Source organism: Lithobates pipiens, unplaced genomic scaffold (genome assembly GCF_037356315.1).
Source record: "Lithobates pipiens isolate NorthernLeopardFrog02 unplaced genomic scaffold, aLitPip1_a1.2 Scaffold_10, whole genome shotgun sequence".
Classification (NCBI taxonomy): Eukaryota; Metazoa; Chordata; class Amphibia; order Anura; family Ranidae; genus Lithobates; species Lithobates pipiens.
In genome coordinates, this window is record NW_027507686.1 from 107,111,686 (window position 1) to 107,131,872 (window position 20,187).

General features: G+C 48.6%; 8 pseudogenes; all 8 read left to right on the forward strand.

Moving 5' to 3' along the window:
* The first annotated feature begins 162 nt into the window (after positions 1-162).
* LOC143951703 (5S ribosomal RNA) lies at positions 163-281 on the forward strand (annotated as a pseudogene).
* A 371-nt stretch (positions 282-652) lies between these two features.
* On the forward strand, positions 653-771 carry LOC143943694 (5S ribosomal RNA; annotated as a pseudogene).
* Positions 772-1,496: 725 nt separating this feature from the next.
* Positions 1,497-1,615, forward strand: LOC143951715 (5S ribosomal RNA; annotated as a pseudogene).
* A 1,632-nt stretch (positions 1,616-3,247) lies between these two features.
* On the forward strand, positions 3,248-3,366 carry LOC143945447 (5S ribosomal RNA; annotated as a pseudogene).
* Positions 3,367-3,689: 323 nt separating this feature from the next.
* On the forward strand, positions 3,690-3,808 carry LOC143951582 (5S ribosomal RNA; annotated as a pseudogene).
* Positions 3,809-3,956: 148 nt separating this feature from the next.
* On the forward strand, positions 3,957-4,075 carry LOC143951803 (5S ribosomal RNA; annotated as a pseudogene).
* A 15,241-nt stretch (positions 4,076-19,316) lies between these two features.
* Positions 19,317-19,435, forward strand: LOC143943292 (5S ribosomal RNA; annotated as a pseudogene).
* A 319-nt stretch (positions 19,436-19,754) lies between these two features.
* LOC143953891 (5S ribosomal RNA) lies at positions 19,755-19,873 on the forward strand (annotated as a pseudogene).
* Positions 19,874-20,187: the final 314 nt, after the last annotated feature.

A 20,187-nucleotide genomic window follows, 5' to 3' on the forward strand; every position in this document is an offset into this window, starting at 1 on the left:
AGGGTTGGGACCTGGTTAGTACCTGGATGGGAGACCGCCTGGGATCTCTCAATGCCATAGGCTTTTTTTTTAAGTTGTTGGCATTGAATTATTTTTTTTGCTTGTTTCCCAAGGTTACCATCTTGGCGTTTGTCAAGAGGGTTGAAAGTGCCTGAAGAGATTGCCTACGGGCACATCACCCTGAAAGCACCCAATCTCGTTTGATGTTGGAGGCTAAGAAGAGTCGGGCCTTGTTAGTACCTGGATGGGAGACTGCCTGGGAATATCAGGCGTCGTAGGCTTCTTTTTATGTTGTTGGCATTGACCTGTTTTTTTCGCTTGTTTCTCAAGGCGACCATCTTGGCGTTTGTCAAAAGGTTGGAGCGTGTCTTGAAGAGAACGCTTACGGCCACATCACCCTGAAAGCACCCGATCTCGTCTGATTTCAGAGGCTAAGCAGTGTCAGGCCTGGTTAGTACCTGGATGGGAGACTGCCTGGGAAGACCAGGTGACATAGAAGGATCTGGCCTGGTTAGTGTCTTGATTGGGAGATCGCCTGGGAATACCGGATGCCGTAGGCTTCTTTTTATGTTATTGGCTTTTTTTTTTAGCTTGTTTCCCAAGGTGACCATCTTGGCCTTTGTCAAGAGGCTTCAGAGTGCCCAAAGAGAGTGCCTATGGCCAAATCACCCTGAAAGAGCCCAATCTCATCTGATCTCGGAGGCTAAGCAGCGATGGGCCCGGTTAGTACCTGGATCGGAGACAGCCTGGGAATACCAGATGCCGTAGGCTTCTCATTATGTTGTCGGCGTTGACCTGTTTTTTTCCCCTTGTTTCCCATTTGTCAAGAGGGTTGAGAGTGCCCAAAGAGATCGCTTACAGCAGCATCACCCTGAAAGAGCCCTATCTCTTCTCATCTCTGAGGCTAAGAAGGGTTGGGCCTAGTTAGTACCTGGATAGGAGATGGCGTTGGAATACCAGATGCCGTATTCTTCTTTTTATGTTGTTGCTGTTTTTTTTCGCTTGTATCTCAAGGTGACTATCTTGGCATTTGTCAAGAGGGTTGAGAGTGCCCAAAGAGATTGCCTATGGGCACATAACCGTGAAAGCGCCCAATCTCCTCCGATCTCAGAGGCTAAACAGGGTTGGGCCTTGCTAGTACCTGGATTGGAGACCACCTGGGAATACTAGGTGCCATAGGCTTCTTTTTATGTTGGCGTTGACTTGTTTTTTTTGTTTGTTTCCCAAGGTGACCATCTTGGCGTTTGTCAAGAGGGTTGAGCGTGCCTGAAAAAATCTACTATGGCCGCATCACCCTGAAAGAGCCCAATCTCATTTGATCTCAGAGGCTAAGCAGGGTTGGGACCTGGTTAGTACCTGGATGGGAGACCGCCTGGGATCTCTCAATGCCATAGGCTTTTTTTTTAAGTTGTTGGCATTGAATTATTTTTTTTGCTTGTTTCCCAAGGTTACCATCTTGGCGTTTGTCAAGAGGGTTGAAAGTGCCTGAAGAGATTGCCTACGGGCACATCACCCTGAAAGCACCCAATCTCGTTTGATGTTGGAGGCTAAGAAGAGTCGGGCCTTGTTAGTACCTGGATGGGAGACTGCCTGGGAATATCAGGCGTCGTAGGCTTCTTTTTATGTTGTTGGCATTGACCTGTTTTTTTTTTTTGCTTGTTTCCCAAGGTGACCATCTTGGCGTTTGTCAAGAGGGTTGAGAGTGCCCAAAGAGATCGCTTACAGCAGCATCACCCTGAAAGAGCCCTATCTCTTCTCATCTCTGAGGCTAAGAAGGGTTGGGCCTAGTTAGTACCTGAATGGGAGATGGCGTTGGAATACCAGGTGCCGTAGTCTTATTTTTATGTTGTTGACATTGACCTGTTTTTTTTCTCGCTTGTTTCCCAAGGTGACCATCTTGGTGTTTGTCAAGAGGGTTGAGAGTGCCTGAAGAGATCGCCTACAGCCCCATCACCTTGAAAGTGCCCGATCTTGTCTGATCTCGGAGGCTAAGCATTGTCGGGGCTTATTAGTAAGTGGATGGAAGACCGACTGGGAATACCAGGTGCCGTATGCTTATTTTTATGTTGTTGGCGTTGACCTGTTTTTTTTCACTTGTTTCCCAAGGTGACCATCTTGGCATTTGTCAAGAGGGTTGAGAGTGCACAAAGAAATTGCTTACGGGCACAACACCCTGAAAGCGCCCAATCTCATCTGGTCTCAGAGGCTAAGCAGGGTTGGGCCTGGTTTGTACCTAGATGGGAGACCGTCTGGGTTTTCCAGATGCCGCACGCTTCTTTTTATGTTGTTGGTGTTGACATGTTTTTTTCGCTTTTTTCCCAAAGTGATCATCTTGGCATTTGTCAAGAGGGTTGAGAGTGCCTAAAGAGATCGCTTACAGCCGCATCACCCTGAAAGCACCCTATCTCTTCTGATCTCGGAGGCTAAGAAGGGTTGGGCCTTGTTAGTACTTGAATGGGAGACGGCCTTGGAATACCAGGTGCCGTATTCTTCTTTTTATGTTGTTGGCGTTGACCTGTTTTTTTCTCGCTTGTTTCCCAGGGTGACTATCTTGGCATTTTTCAAGAGGAATGAGAGTGCCCAAAGACATTGCCTATGGGCACATCACCCTGAAAGCACCCAATCTCCTCTGATCTCAGAGGCTAGAAAGGGTTGGGCCTTGTTAATACCTGGATGGGAGACCGCCTGGGATTACAAGGTGCTGTAGGCTTCTTTTTATGTTGTTGGCGTTGACTTGTTTTTTTTGTTTGTTTCCCAAGGTGACCATCTTGGCGTTTGTCAAGAGGGTTGAGCGTACATGAAAAAATCTACTATGGCCGCATCACCCTGAAAGAGCCCAATCTCATTTGATCTCAGAGGCTAAGCAGGGTTGGGACCTGGTTAGTACCTGGATGGGAGACCGCGTGGGATTTCTCGATGCCATAGGCTTTTTTCTTAAGTTGTTGGCATTGACTTATTTTTTTTTGCTTGTTTCCCAAGGTGACCATCTTGGCGTTTGTCAAGAGGGTTGAAAGTGCCTGAAGAGATTGCCTACAGGCACATCACCCTGAAAGCACCCGATCTTGTTTGATGTTGGAGGCTAAGAAGAGTCGGGCCTTGTTAGTACCTGGATGGGAGACCGCCTGGGAATACCAGGTGGCGTAGGCTTCTTTTTATGTTGTTGGCGTTGACCTGTTTTTATTTCGCTTGTTTCCCAAGGTGACCATCTTGGTGTTTGTCAAGAGGGTTGAGAGTGCCTGAAGAGATTGTCTATGGCCACATCACTCTGAAAGCACCCAATCTCGTCTGATCTTGGAGGCTAAGAAGAGTCAGGCCTTGTTAGTACCTGGATGGGAGACCACCTGGGAATACCAGTTATTGTAGGCTTCTTTTTATGTTGTTGGCGTTGATTCGTTTGTTTGTTTTTCGCTTGTTTCCCAAGGTGACCATCTTGGCATTTGTCAAGAGGGTTGAGAGTGCCCAAAGAGATCGCTTAAAGCAGCAACACCCTGAAAGAGCCCTATCTCTTCTCATCTCTGAGGCTAAGAAGGGTTGGGCCTAGTTAGTACCTGGATAGGAGATGGCGTTGGAATACCAGGTGCCGTATTCTTCTTTTTATGTTGTTGACATTGACCTGTTTTTTTTTCGCTTGTATCTCAAGGTGACTATCTTGGCATTTGTCAAGAGGGTTGAGAGTGCCCAAAGAGATTGCCTATGGGCACATAACCCTGAAAGCGCCCGATCTCCTCTGATCTCAGAGGCTAAACAGGGTTGGGCCTTGCTAGTATCTGGATTGGAGACCACCTGGGAATACTAGGTGCCGTAGGCTTCTTTTTATGTTGTCGGCATCTGGATGGGATTTCCAGATGCCGTAGTCTTCTTTTTATGTTTTTTGCCGTTGACCTATTTTTTTTCGCTTGTTCCCAAGGTGACCATCTTGGCGTTTGTCAAGAGAGTGTAGAGTGCCTGAAGATATTGGCTACGGCCACATCACCCTGAATCTGTTCCATCTCGTCTGATCTTGGAGGCTAAACAGGGTCGGGCCTGGTTAATGCCTGGATGGGAGACCACCTGGGAATACCAGGTGTCGTAGGCTTCTTTTTTTTTTCAAATATAATTTTTTCTCCAAACAGGGGAAGACGGTCCCCCGAGTACATAATGCAACAGAAAAATACAGAGCAAAAAGCAGCTGAACAATACTTGATACTGGTATATTTGCAACTGTGAGTCTGCCTTCTATCAATCATAATGATTCAAGGCACGGATAAAGTACTGTACCAAGATCCAGGGTCACACAAACCCCAGGTCCCTCCGGCATAATCCATCCAGAGGGGGGTGTGGGGCCGTCATTCCCAATTTTCCACTTTTTCCAAAAGAGAGAGGGGGTGGAGGGGGTGAGAGATAGGGCAGGAAGGCAGAAAAGAGACGGGGTGAAACATCAGGAAAGGAGAAGAGGGGACGAGACATGATGGCAGCCACTGCCCAAGGGGCCAGTCAAGGAAAGCTCAGAGCACTAAGGCGATAGCAGGCGACATCCTTCCAGCGAGAATATAAAGGTATTCCAGATGTTCCAGGTTTGTTTAAAAAATTCTTGTTTACCTTGTGATGTGAGGATCAAGTCCTCCATTTTTTTAATGTCCTCTATTTTCCTAAGCCAGTGAGTAATGAAAGGGGGGGAACATTTTTTCCAATAGAGAGGGATGCAGGATTTCGCCGCATTTATCACATGCCGTAAAATTTATTTTTTTGTACTTCTTAATGGGAACCTGTGAATGGTGCAAGAGAAAGAATGCAGCCTCTTCCGGGATGGAGAAGTCTTTGAATTTTTGTGTTATGCATGGGATCTCTGTCCAGAAGTCCACCAAGCTGGGGCAGGACCAAAAAATGTGGAGCAACGTGCTCTCTTCTTTTCCACACCTCCAGCATATGTTCGAGGAAGAGGAGAAACATTTATGCAGCTTTGATGGTGTCAAATACCACCTGGTGAGAAGTTTAAAATTCGTCTCCTGTATCTTCGTGCACAGCGAGGTTTTGAGAGCCAAAGTGATAATGCGTTGTCTCTGTGCTGGGGAAAATGAGCAATTAAGGTCCTTTTCCCAGTTGGACAGACAGGTTAAGTGTGGGTGATCTGTTTGAGAGAGAATGTGGGCCAAAGGGCCTTCGCTCCTGCATAGAGTCTCAAACTCCATCTGAGGGCAGGCGAAAGTTTGAGGATTGGGAATGGAATGGAGAAAATGATGTCATTGTGCCGCTCTCCAAAAAGGCAGTTGGAAAAGCCCTGTCGGATCTCTTAGGGTTGAGAAAGAAGGCCATTTTCCATCAATGACGAATTTAGACGCATGGTCTAGGTTGGAATTTCTAAGTGGGTCCCCGGTTCAAAGTTCGGATGGCCACGTATAGGGAATAAGGGGGAAGTCAAAGACGTGAGTGTGTTTTGGCTAGCGATCAGGTGACTGACTTTCAACAAAGCCCCTATAGTGGGATGTGACGTCAATTCTGTGGGTAAATCCTTATAGCACCACATGGCGCTTCTTAGCGGAATTCGGGAGTGAGATTGTTCTGGTTGCACCCAGAGCTTAGAAAGTTTGTTTCGATGCCAGTCCAATACACGCCCCAGATGGGAGGCCAGGTAGTAGCGTCACAAGTCAGGGAGAACCCACCCTCCCTGTTGTTTAGACAATGTCAGCTGTGACCGCTTAAGTCTGGGATTTTTGTGGGCCCAGTTAAATTGAGTGAGCAGGGATTGAGCTTGCTTAAAAAATGGGACTGGAATCTGGATCGGGAGAGCTTGGAAAAGATAGGTAAATTTAGGGAGTATGTTCATTTTAATGAGATTGCATCTCCTGAACCAGGAATGGAGGCCAGAATGCCACCCATGAAGCAAACTGCGGATCTTACTGACAAGGGGTGGGGGGAAGTTCAACATAAACGTACGCGCGATGTCCGGTGGAATGTAAGTACCTAAGTACTTAAGGGCTGTATGGGTCCATTTAAAATGAAAATTGGACTGCAAGTCTAGTAACATTTGCGGGGGGACTGCAACCCCCATGGCCTCTGATTTCAAGAAGTATCCCGTATATCTGGAATTCCCGAAGGAGATTTGGCAAGGAAACTCTGGGATTCGTCAGCGAGAACAGCATGTCATCCGCGTAGGCAGATATCTTGCACTCAATAGTACCCGTTATGTCTGAGTTTTGTTGAATTGTGGAGAGAAAGGGTTCCAATGACAGTGCGAATAATAGGGGTGACAGGGGGCAAACCTGTCTGGTCCCATTCCCGATGTCAAGGGGAGATGAGAGCACCTCATTCGCTTTGACTTGAGCTGAAGGGCGTGAGTATATCTTACTTATCCATGCCAGCATCCGTTCACTCAGACCTATATGGCGAAGGACCGAGAACATGAATGTCCATTTGACCCGATGAAAAGCCTTCTCGGCATCAGTACTCACGAAAAGACAAGGGGTCCCAGATGACTTTACTTTATGGACCAGGGTAAGCACCTTAATGGTGTTGTCCCTATCTTCTCTGTTGGGAATAAAACCTAACTGGTCAATCTGTATAAGGGACTGCAAGTGCTGTGCCAATCACGTGGCAAGGATTTTAGAGAATAGTTTTAGAACCGAATTTAGGAGGGAAATGGGTCTGTAGCTCCCACATAGGCCCGGGTCTTTGCCCTCCTTAGGTATCAACGAGATGTGGGCTCTAAGGGTATCCTCAGGAAAATCCCCATTCGAGCTCAGAGTATTAAATAAATTCACCAAGCGCAGGCCGAGAATAGGGAGGAAGGTCTTATAGTATTGTGCGGTATATCTGTCAGGGCCCGGAGGCTTACCCACCTTCGGAGGTCCCACGGCCATCTGGACTTCTTCCAGTGTAATCGGGTCCTCCAAGTACTCCCGTGATTACGATGAGAGGGTTGGTAGACCAGAAATGGTTACATATCTGTACAGGTTGTAGAGATCAGAGTAAAATTTTTCAAAGACTTCGGCTATTTGGGTTGGGGTAGAGGCCCTCTGGCCATTCTCATCTATCAACTGTGGTATGTAAGAGGCAGATTTCAACTCCTTTACCGACCTGGCTAAGATTTTTCCGCATTTGTCCCCTGACTCCTACGTCAGTTTACGACAAAACTGGAGTGCTGCTTTCGCTTTATAATGGAATAGGTCAGTATTCTGGTTATGGAGTGTCCCCAATTCAATCTCTAAGGTCCGTGAGGGGGAATGTTTATGTTTCGCTTCCACAGAGGCAAGTTCACGAAACAGATTAGCAAGCTGTTCCTTCCGTGTTCGTTTGATGCGCACCCCGTGCCTGATAAGTACCCTGTGGAATACTGACTTATGAGCCTCCCAAATTATCCCCGGGTCGCAGTCCTGCGTTTTGTTTTCTTGGAAATAAAAGTCCAATTCCCTGGTCACATCTGCTAAAACTTCCGGTATCTGGAGGAGGCTCTCATTAAGGTGCCAGAATAGAGACCTAGGTGAGGGGTTCCTAGAGAGGGTGTAGGTAAGGGCTACAGGAGCGTGGTCGGACCAAGTAATATGGCCGATGGAGGAAGAGCTCACCAAGTGCAGTTGGTCATGTGGAATCAAGAAGAAGTCTATCCTCAAGTATGATTTGTGAGGGGAAGAGCAAAAAGAGTAGTCCCTTTCCCCGGAGTGTTGCAGACGCCAGACATCAACTAATTGGTCATTCAGTAAACACTTAGTAATCCGCTTTCTAGAGGAAATGAGGAGCGAGGAGCAAGAGGCAAAGTGTCAACCGATGGCGAAAGGGGACATTAGTCCCCACCTAATATCAACTGGCCATCCCGAAAGTCACATAATCTGTGCAGGGTAGTTCTGAGGAACATGTCTTGGTGATCATTGGGAGCGTACACAGTGGCAAATGTAAAAAGGAGCTCTCCAGTGTGGCCCCTAAGAAAAAGATATCGACCCCCAGGGTCCACCAGAGAATCCTGGAGAACCCAGGGGAGCCTGCTAGAGATCAGAATGGAGAATCCCTTGGTCTTAGAGGAGTGGTTAGTAGAGTGGTAAACCTTAGGGAAGGATCTCGACTGTAGAAAGGGGAGGCTAGTATTTTTAAAATGTGTTTCTTGTATAAAGGCCACATCAGTACAGGAAGTCTTCAGTTCTCACAGGAGGATCCACCGTTTTTCAGAGGAGTTCAGTCCCTTAACGTTTAGAGAGGTGACCTTGACTGAGTCTGCCATCGCTCCTCGGGGAGGGGGAGGTGGACATCAGAGAAAAGCAAAGAAAGTTGAACCAAGGTAGGTATTGGGTAGGTAATGGATGGCGGGAACTAAGAGGGAGAAAGGAAGGGTAAATGGAAGGAAAGGTAAGGGGAAAAAGAGGCCGGGCACCTCAACCCCAGGGGGAGAGGGGAATTAAGGGTTGTCTGCACTCAACAGTACAGGAAGGGTATACTAAAACAGCACAATTATGCTATAGCGCTTACCAGATGTACACTGGGTTTAAAGCGTCGTCCTACTTGGGTTGGTGGGTAGACAGGTCAGAGAGGGAGCCCCCGGATCCCAGTCCCCCCAGTCCTGGCAGTGGTAAATGTCACGTCTGATACCGGTATGCAAATAAAAGACAATCAGTAACATCATAGAACCAAAAAACAATAGTATAATCAAAACCGAGGTAGAGCATATAACTATCAGCACTGAGGGGTCTCCTCGGCTCGCCCTAAACGTAGGCATGCATGAGGGAGCCCTTCACAACAGAAAAGGCATCACAGAATGGGATCCACCACCCCCTGTCCCATACCCCAAAAGTACACATGCAGCCCCCGAACAAATGCATTTCTCCCTTTGGCAGATTGTCCTCTCCTTACCCCCTCTCCCCCGTCCACGCCCCGGGGAAAAGGGGGAGGGAATGGGGGAAAACGGGGGGAAGGGGCGAAAGGGGGAGGGAAAGGGGGGAGGGAAGGGGGAAAGGAGGGAGGGGAGGGAAGGGAAGGAGGGAAGCGGGGGAAGGGGGGAGGGAAGGATGGGCAGCTAGGGAGAGGGGACAAACATGCGGAAATGTGAAGTCCTTTAGCGCACTCACACCAGCAGCCACCCGGACCCCATAAATTTCAACTCCTCCCCTCCATGGTCACCACATCAAGATGAAAGAGGAGCAGCCCTGGTCGGTGCATGGAAAATCCGGCAGGCAAGGGGCTGGGGACACCATCCCTGCATCCAATGGGAGACTTCACCCGAGCAGCAGTCCTGGGGCCCGCCAATTAGTGTCTCTCCTGCATCGCCATTGGGGGCTGTGTAGAGCATCCAGAGGGAGGCTGGGACCGCCCAAACAGTAAGGGGTAAATCCTCCAGGGGGGTCCAGAGTCAAACTGGAGGGAAGCAGTGTCTCATACCAATAGGCTCAATAAATAAGTTATCCAGGGTGTCCCCGAAAGCTGCAGAAGGCAATTTTGGCAAAGAGTAGGTGGGGGCCAGAGGGGGGGGGGGGGCGAGGGGCACAACCAGGGGGAGGGGACACATATGCAGGAATGTCAAGTCCTTCCAGTACAGCACACTAGATATCACTCAGACCCCCCAAAGTGCAACTCCCCCCTCTAAGGTCAAGATTCCAGAAGGGAAGATGAGCCGCCCTGGTCTGTAAATGAAAGAACCTGCTGCCAAGGGGTTGGGGCCATCATCCCTTCCTGCAATGGGAGATGCCACCGGCATGACAGCCCCATGTCCTGTCAAGTGGTGCCCCACAATGTTGTCGGGGTATATGTGGAGCATCCAGGGGGAGGCAGGGACCACCCAAACAGTGAGGGGTAAAGCCTCCTTCAGGAGGATAGCGCTGTCTTGTACAGTTAGTTAATTAGACAAGTCATCCAGTGTGTTCCTGTGAGCAGCGGAAGGAAAGATCGGTAAGGATTATGAATGGGTGGGTGACAGGGAGTGCATAAAACTGCCACCAGATGACCGGGGCAGAGAGGGAAAGGGGATGAAAGTCAGATCTGGTAGGTGGGGGGTGAGGAGTGTCCCTCATAATACTCACATCGGCCATCCCTTGAAGCTGAGCGCTCTGCATACCCAGGACGTTCTTCTGTATAATCTAGCCTATCTGTATACATTAGCCTGTCTTTTGTACACATTAGCCTCTCTGTATCAACTAGCCGGTCCTCTGTATACACTAGTCCGTCTGTATACACTAGACAGGCTTGGTTACACAGACTTGCTTGGGGACCCAGTAAAGCAAAGACCGCTATTTCTGGCCTTAGATCACTTACTATCAAAGGGGGTGATAGTAGAAGTGGACCCAAAAGAACAGGGTTCAGGGTTTTACTCGCATTTCTTCACTGTTCCAAAGCCAAATGGAAGTGTCAGACCTATACTGGATCTGAAGGATCTGAACTGGTTTTTACGCATCCGGTCCTTCCGAATGCAGTCAATTCGCACTGTGGTCTCCTCCCTGCAAGGGGGATTGTTTATGGCATCAATAGACATCAAGGATGCATATCTCCATGTGCCAATTTTTCCTGCACGCCAAAAGTATCTAAGGTTCGCGGTAGAGCGGCGCCATTTTCAATTTGTGGCCTTGCCGTTCGGGCCCCCGACGGCCCCTCGAGTCTTTACAAAGATTCTGGACCCTCTCTTGGCAAACCTAAGAGCTCAGGGTATAGCCATCATGGCTTATCTAGATGATTTGCTTCTCATAGAGAAAACAGTAGCGCTCCTAAACCACAGTGTTACCAGAACGCTAGAACACCTGGAACGCCTAGGTTGGATTATAAACCTAGAAAAGTCATCCCTACAGCCTGCTACCAGGTTGGAATACCTGGGTATGGTTATCGACACCGCTCAGGGCAAGGTGTTTCTACCAAGGCCAAATTCCTTGGCCATTGGGGATCTGGTGCGCCTAATTCTGGGCAGAAGATCTTCCCCCATTCGATTGTGCATGAGACTGTTAGGGAAAATGGTCGCCTCCTTCGAGGCCGTTCCATTCGCCCAGTTCCACTCAAGGCCTCTGCAAAGATGCATCATTGCGGCTTGGAACAGGAAGCCCCAGTCCTTGGATCTTCCTATGCGTCTATCCCCAGAGACACGCAAGAGTCTCGTCTGGTGGTTAGCTATTGCCCATAAATGTCTTGGAGATCCGGGCAGTTTATATGGCTCTCATAAACTGGTCTTTCACACTACGGGGTCTCCCTGTTCGGGTTCAGTCTGACAATGCCACAGCAGTGGCCTATATCAATCACCAGGGCGGTACCATGAGTCTGGTTGCGCAAAAAGAGGTGAATCGCATACTTGTCTGGGCAGGAAAGGCATGTTCCATGCCTTTCTGCAGTCTTCATTCCAGGAGTGGAAAATTGGCAGGCGGATTTTCTGAGCCGCCAGCAGTTGTGCCCAGGAGAATGGGCTCTGCACCCCGACATGTTTTGGAACATATGTCGCAGGTGGGCTACTCAAGACGTAGATCTGTTTGCGTCCAGGTTCAACAGAAAACTAGACAAATTTGTGTCAAGGACAAGAGATACACTCGCTCAGGGGTCGGATGCTCTGACAGTTCCCTAGGATCAGTACAATTTGATTTATGCCTTTCCCCTGTGCCCGCTTCTGTCGCGGTTCCTGGGAAGAGTCAAGAGGGAGACAAAGTCGGTTCTTTTGGTAGCCCCGGCTTGGCCCAGGTGACCGTGGTATGCAGAGATTATGAAGTTGGCAGTAGGCAGGCCGTGGATCCTCCCTCTCTGGCCAGATCTGCTCTCACAGGGTCCAATTTACCATCCTGCTTTTTTTTTAAATCAAATAAGTTTTTATTGCAAAACATATATGGTACAAACCAAACATAGACAGAAAATACAGTCGTACAGCAGTATTGGTTTTTACGTCTAAAGGAATACTGGAAATACAAAGTACAAATTGACCCGGTTTGTAGACCGCTGAGACATAGGAAATGTCATTAAAACTGAAAAATAAGAAAAATAAACCAAGAACATAAACAAAAGTGGCATTCTCTCTGAGACCATATTGCATTTTGGGACAGCTATATAAGTACAGTGTTATGCACAACGTCCAGCATCCCTCTACCCAGTCCTGCTGGTCCCTCCTCTTACCCCTCATAAATGCCGGGTGAGGGAGAGACATAAAATTAACCCCATGAAGAGATCAAGATTGTCTATGTACCTCCATGCACATGCCCCTGGACCCACATTCAGCCCTGTAAAAGTCTGTCCTGTATAAGTTGGTGGGGGGATAGCCCCGGAACCTCGAGCCATCCCTTCCACATAGCATTAAATTTGTGCGGTGCGTTTCTGTGTTGGTATGTTATTTTTTCCCTGATCAGCATCTGGTTCACTTGGTCCGTCCATTGCTGCCTGGTGGGAACCCTGTGTGTTATCCACAATCGTGCTATTAATTTCCTGGCTACATATAATAACCGAATAATGGCAGTATGAGCCGAAGGCGTCAACGGTTTTTCGTCTAGGGCCCCCAACAGGCAGACCAATGGACACCGCGGAATACCAACAGAGAATACAGAAGAGATAGTGTCAAGGATCTCATCCCAATACCTTTTTAGTTTTGGGCACCTCCAGAACATATGTAGGAGATCCCCATGGTCCCGCATACATTTTGGGCAAAGGGGGGATCCCCTAACACCCCAGCTGTGCAGTTTAACTGGCGTCCTATAAACCCTATGCAGTAGATATAGATGGGAGAGTTTATGGGAGGCCGATACCGACACCAACGGAGCGGAGGACAAGCAAAGGTTCCAGGTCTCCACGTCCATAGGCCCCAGGTCCGCCTCCCACTTCTGCCGACATGGGAGATGTGCCGGGTCTTGCATTGCATCAAGAAGCATGTCATACCCCCTAGATATCATACCCTTTAGTTCAGTCTGCATGAATATCCCATGTACTACAGCATGATCCGTCAGGCAAAGCTGCATACTGCGGGCTTGCGCCTGTAGCGCATGTCGTAACTGTAATTATTTCAAAAAGTCCCTACGCGGTATGCCAAACTCAGCCTGTATTTCCATTAAGGACTTCAGCACCCGGCCACTATACAGCTGCGAGAGGTACCGGAGGCCGCTCCTTCTCCAGTTACCAAATCCCTTGAGCTTAAAAAGCTTGCTATAGTTAGCGTTCCACCAAATAGGGGTGAGACCAAGGAAGCCACGTATTTGTAGCAGTCGTTTAACATGGGACCATAGGGTATTCAGTAATATAATAGTTGGGGAACTCCTGTCCATATGAGGGAAGCCTGCTTCCAACCTGGACAATGCTGTGTCCGGGGGGACAGTGTCATCAAGTATCCTACGTATCAGGTCCAGGGGATCATCCGACCCCCAACCACCCAAGTGTTGAAGCTGCGAAGCCAAGAAATACAATCTAGCATGTGGTAGTGCCAACCCCCCCTCGTCCTTTTTATATTGCAGGGTAAGTAAACTAAGCCTGGCCGTCTTCCTACACCATATTAATTCCCTAAACTGAGAGTCAATTTTATCGAACCAACGTTTCGGAATCCAGGTCGGCGAGTTATGACAAACGTAGAGCAATTGTGGAGCCCATACCATTTTGATGAGATTCACCCTTCCCGCTACCGATAGCGGTAGTTTGCACCAAGTTTTACATTTCTCCCTGAACTTAAGTAATAGCGGTAGAAGATTCAGATTGGCGTAGTTCGTCACCTCGGGGGATACCTGTACCCCCAGGTATTTAAAGGACGCAACCGTCTGTATCATGTTTGCGCATGGGGGTAAAGGTGCCGTTAAAGGGGATAAGGGCATTAATACAGACTTGTCCCAGTTTATTGTGAAACCGGATAATGTACCAAATAGGTTAATCAAGTGCATAGTTGCTGTTAGGGAACCCTGTGTGTCCCCCAGGTAAATAAGTGTGTCATCCGCGTATAGTGATACCACATCCGTCCCAGTGGGCCTGCAGAATCCAACAATGTCTGGAGCCGACCTCAGTCTTGCTGCCAGTGGTTCGAGCGCCATGGCAAAGAGCAGGGGCGACAAAGGGCACCCCTGTCTCGTGCCTCTATACAGCATGAATGGTTCGGAGAGTTCCGCGTTAGCTCTAATTATAGCCGTAGGCTTAGCATATAATAGTTGGACCCAGCTAATAAATGTACTGCCTAACCCCATCCTTTCCATCACTTTCCACAGATAAGGCCATTCAACACTATCGAAGGCCTTAGCTGCGTCCAGCGAGAGGACGGCCTGATTACCGGGGTTATCCACAGGGACCCGTAGGTTTAGAAATAAACGGCGAATATTTAGGGCAGTCGAACGTGTGGGAATAAACCCTGATTGATCCCTATGGATCAGTTTATGTATTACCAGGGACAATCTCGTTGCCAAGACCCGAGCCAATAGTTTAACGTCTGTCGTGAGCAAGGAGATGGGCCTGTATGCGTCCGGTGATGTCGCTACCTTACCCGGTTTTAGGAGTACAATTATGATTGCTTCGTTCATAGAAGCAGGCAGAACCCCTGTCTCTAGGGCGTTGTTAAACACTTTCAAGAGAGTGGGCAGTAGAACACTAGCGTAACGCTTGTATACCTCGGATGGGAGGCCATCTGCCCCCGGAGCTTTATTATTATGGGAGTGTTCCAGTGCAGAGGCCAATTCATCCTCTGTTATGGGGGCATTCAACAGCTCCCCATCCGACGCAGACAAGCATGGGATATCACATCCGTCCAGGAAGCTCACAATCTCCCCGTCACCGGGCTGCACTTTGGATGAGTACAAGTCTGCATAAAAGGACCGAAATATCTGTAAGATCCCAGGGGCGTCTGAGTGGGTCACCCACTGCGAATCGCACAGCGAGTGAACCATAGGTGTAGAACCCTGAGCCTTTGCCAACAGAGACAGCATATGACCTGTCGATTCCCCTTCCTCAAAGTGTGTTTGTTGTAGGAAAAATCGTTTATTTTCTGCCAGTTGCAGAGCTACCTGTCTGGACATAGACTGCGCCCCCAACCAAGTTCTCTTTCTGTCCTCTGAGGGGTTGGCAATATAGGCCTGCTCTGACTCTCTGAGTGCCCTACCGACTTCCATTTCCCAAGCTTTAGTATTCTGTTTTATACCATTTATAGTAGTGATAAATTTCCCTCTAAGGAAGGCCTTAGCTGCATCCCAGACTACATCTATAGAGGCCGAGTCTAAATTGTCCTGCAGGAAGAGTTTAAGGTCACTCGCTATGGGGTCAGGCTGCGGAAAGAGTGTAAGCCAAAAGGGGTTAAGCTTCCAACTCCTAGGTGCGAGGTCAGTAGATAGGGACATCTCAATCCACAAAGAGGAGTGGTCGGATATGTGTCTATCCCCATACCCAGAGTCACTAATTAGGGGGAGAAGGGCGGAGTTCCCCAGTCCCAAGTCTATTCTAGACAAGCTCCCAAACGCTGGAGAGCAACAGGAGTACAATCGGGTGTGGGGGTGGGCTCTCCGCCAGACATCCACCAACCCAAGTTCAGCTAATAGGGCAGCAAAGGGAGTATCACCATTAGGGCGGGAGGGAACCAAAGGAGGCGTTGGAATCTTATCCCACATGCCATTGACATAGTTATTAAAATCGCCCATCGCCAGTAGGGGTATGCTAGGGAACTGTGCCATAAACCCAGCGAGGCGCTTGAGGATCTCAGCTGAATACGGAGGTGGGATATATACGTTGGCGATAATGCAATGTACAGTAGCAATCTTACACAGCAAAAAGATGTACCTCCCCCCTGGGTCAATAACCTGTTGGGAGCAAGAGAATTAGGTATGTTGTCTAATTAGGATACTCACTCCCCTTGCATAAGCAGAGTATGTAGAGTGGAATTGCTGGGTATACAGTCTAGGCCCAAGGCTATGCGTACTATCAGGAGCAAAATGTGTCTCCTGCAGACACACAATTCCAGCCTTCATATCTTTGAGGTGTTTTAACACCGCCAGCCTTTTTACCGGGCTGCCCACCCCTCTGACATTCCAAGAGAGAAATCTAACCTTTGCCATCAGGAATACAAAACATAAGTGTAGATAGGGGTGACCTTATTAACATTCGTAAGAAACTAGGGTGGAAAGATGCATTTAACACATATATAACAACAACAAGCGACTGATAAGTCGCATCACCTGAGATGCCCCAAAAAGGGGGAGAAAAAAGTCCTTCATGAGCAGCAGTACCGAGGAAAAGTCGCCCAGACGGGTGCAGATATGCTGGGATATAGTCCGTGTCCATTGTGGTCCTGAGAGAGAAAAAGTTAAGTAAAAGGAAAAAGAAAAGAGAAACAGTTAAACAGCAAAAAACTGTGGTATCTTCTGTATCGAAGCCCGCTGGGCTCCCAAACGGGAGAAGCAGCAGTCTAATAGCCCCCATCCGGAACTCTGGGGCGGGGGGAAGGCCATGGAAACACCCATAGAAGACTCTTCTAGATGGTAAACAGGGTTTCACATGTGCAGGCATCATGTAGCTCTGGTGGGTCTGTAATGGAACCATAAACCTTCGCCTTCCGCCGGGCCTGAAGAAATGTAAGTCCAGTCATCTTGTCTGAAGGTCATTATCGTGGAGGAGATCTTTGAAGCTTGGCGGCTTTGAGTGCGTTGTGCTCCTGATCAAGCCACTGTGCCGCCGCCGCAGGGCGATCAAAAAAGTGCGTAGAGCCCAGAGCCGTAACCCTGAGCCGGGCCAGATATAGCATACCATATTGAACGTTAAGGTCCCGAAGGCGCCGCTTAACCTCAAGAAATGTTGCACGCTTTTTCTGAAGCTCTGCTGAAAAGTCCGGAAATAGCGAAATCCTGGAGTTCTCAATCTCCATTTTGTCTGACAACCCCCCTCGCTTTAGAGGGAATGGTGTCCCTGTCTCTATAGTTGAGGAGTTTAAACAAGAAGGGCCTGGGGCGGTTGCCCGGAGGTAGGGGGCGAGACGGTACCCGGTGGGCGCGTTCCACAGCAAAAAGCGGTGATAAGGAGTCCTTACCAAAGGTGGCAATTAACCAGTTTTCAATAAAGTCAACCGGGTTTTTACCCTCAACACGTTCCGGAATCCCCAGAGCGCGAATATTATTGCGTTTCATGCGATTTTCCATCTCATCAAGTCGCATAGCGTGCTGTTCGGTAAGATGGCAATTATATTTCAGATCCCTTTGCATGGGGGCCAGATCATCTTCTACTGTGCTCAGCCTGCCTTCAAGGGCAGCTGTCCTCTCCCTGAGCTTTTGCATGTCATGGCGGACAAAAGTTATTTCAGCCTTAACCCCTTTGATGTCCTCTGAGAGGGCTGCAATAGATTGATTACAGGAGGTAACAGCAGCAAATATGTCCCTTAGCGTAGGCTCTCCCTCTGGTACTGGAGAGGGGATGGTCTGTGTCTCAGGCCTATCACTGTCTCTAGGTGTACTCACTGTGCGCCATGCTGCGGACAATCCATCATCCTCCAAGGGGACTGTGTCATCTGCCTCAGGAGAACTTCCAGGGGTAGCTTGAGGTGAGGGCTGGCCAGCCAGGGCATCTTTGTACGATTTACCACCATAGAGGAGCTTTTGTGCCGCTTCCTTGTACTGGTCTCTGGCTGCAAGCCGAGCGCCGGCACCATCTTGGCCTGGGGGGTCCGTCAGCCCCTTCCCTCCGGTATGGCGTCTGGACATCACAGCGGGGGTCCAGAGATATGTCGCGGTGGTCCGGGATGCTTCTCCTAGCGTGGCAGGAGGTAAGGGCTCCAAAAATAGCTTTTCAGATCAGACTGTAAGGATGTAAGCACGGATGGCCGGCGGAGCTCAAGGCATGCACGTCCTCCTAAATCAGCCGCTAAGCCACGCCCCCCTACCATCCTGCTTTACACAGTCTGAATTTGATGGTTTGGCTGCTGAGACCCACATTCTGAGAGACCGTGGGCTTTCGGGGGCCAGTCCTTTCTACTCTGGTCAATGCCAGAAAGCCGGCTCCAGACTTATTTACTACAAAATCTGGAGGGCATATGTTTCCTGGTGTGAACTCAGGGAATGGCATCCTAGAAAGTATGTCATTAGCAGGATCTTGGCCTTCCTCCAGTCAGGCCTAGAAATTAATTTGGCTGTAAGCACTATCAAGGTGCAGATTTCAGCCTTGTCAGTGTTTTTTCAGAAGCCACTTGCATCGCATTCCCTGGTGTGGGCTTTCATCCAGGGGGCTATGCGGATAAGGCCGCCAGCCAAACCTCCGGTATGCCCATGGGATCTGAATTTGGTTCTCTCAGCTTTGCAGGGGCAGCCTTTTGAACCTTTGCATCAGGCTTCGTTAGTTCTTTTGACTAAAAAATTGGTTTTCTTGGTAGCCATATTCACGGCTAGAAGAGTGTCAGAACTAGCAGCTCTCTCCAGCAAAGAGCCGTATCTAATAATTCATAAGGACCGGGTGGTAATGCGTCCCAAGAGGTCCGTTCTGCCTAAGGTGGTTTCAGGATTCCATTTGAATCAAGATGTAATCCTACCATCCTTTTTTCCGGACCCACAGTCCGCAGAATAAGAATCTTTGCACACTTTGCATGTGGTAAGGGCAATCAGAATCTATCTCCAGGCAACTGCTAAGATAAGGAAAACTGATTGCTTATTTATTTTGCCGGAAGGCCCTAGGAAGTGCCAGGCGGCATCAAAATCCACTCTCTCAAGGTGGATTAGACAGATTATTTCTCAGGCCTATAGTGTTAAAGGGAAGATCCCTCCTTTTCAAGTGAAAGCGCACTCAACTAGGGCTGTAAGTGCTTCTTGGACAGTGCATCACCAGGCCTCCCTGGCTCAGATGTGTAAGGCTGCAACTTGGTCATCAGTCCACACATTCACCAGATTCTATCAGGTGGATGTCAGAGGGCAAGAGGATATTGCCTTTGGGCGCAGTGTACTGCAGGCTGCAGTTTAGGTCCTCCGGTCCTTGGCGGTCTATATATTATGATCTGTGTCTCCCTCCCCTCAATCTGAGCATTGCTTTGGGACATCCCACTATGTAATGAAGCTCCTGTGTCCCGTGATGTATGATCAAGAAAATAGGATTTTTATATACAGCTTACCTGTAAAATCCTTTTCTTGAGAGTACATCACGGGACACAGGGCTCCCGCCCCTCTTGGGTTTTACGTGGTTTCCTATTGCTTTGCTACAAAACTGAGGTGCCTCACATATGGGAGGGGTTATATAGGGAGGAATTATCCTTAATTGGGGGTTAACCAGTGTCCAATCACCAGAGGTGCCTATATAACCCACTATGTAATAAAGCTCCTGTGTCCCGTGATGTACTCGCAAGAAGAGGATTTTACAGGTAAGCTGTATATAAAAATCCTATTTTTTATGTTGTTGGCGTTGACCTGTTTTTTTTCACTTGTTTCCCAAGATGACCATCTTGGCGTTTGTCAAGAGGGTTGAGAGCGCCCAAAGAAAGTGCCTACGGCCAAATCACCTGTAAAGTGCCCGATCTTGTCTGATCTCGGAGGCTAAGCATTGTCGGGCCTGATTAGTAACTGGATGGGAGACCGACTGGGAATACCAGGTGCCGTAGGCTTCTTTTTATGTTGTTGGCGTTGACATGTTATTTTTTTTCCACTTGTTTCCCAAGGTGACCTTGGCATTTGTCAAGAGGGTTGAGCGTGCCTTAAAAAATATACTATGGCCGTATCACACTGAAAGAGCCCAATCTCATTTGATCTCAGAGGCTAAGCAGGGTTGGGACCTGGTTAGTACCTGGGTGGGAGACTGCCTGGGATTTCTCAATGCCATAGGCTTTTTTTTTAAGTTGTTGGAATTGACTTATTTTTTTTGCTTGTTTCCCAAGGTGACCATCTTGGTGTTTGTCAAGAGGGTTGAAAGTGCCTGAAGAGATTGCCTATGGCCACATCACTCTGAAAGCACCCAATCTCATCTGATCTTGGAGGTTAAGAAGAGTCAGGCCTGGTTAGTACCTGGATGGGAGACCACCTGGGAATACCAGTTATTGTAGGCTTCTTTTTATGTTGTTGGCGTTGATTATTTTTATTTTTATTTTCGCTTGTTTCCCAAGGTGACCATCTTGGCATTTGTCAAGAGGGTTGAGAGTGCCCAAAGAGACTGCCTATGGGCAAATCACCCTGAAAGCGCCCAATCTCCTCTGATCTCAGAGGCTAGAAAGGGTCGCGCATTGTTAATACCTGGATGGGAGACCGCCTGGGAATACTAGGTGCTGTAGGCTTCTTTTTATGTTGTTGGCGTTGACTTGTTTTTTTTGTTTGTTTCCCAAGGTGACCATCTTGGCGTTTGTCAAGAGGGTTGAGCGTGCCT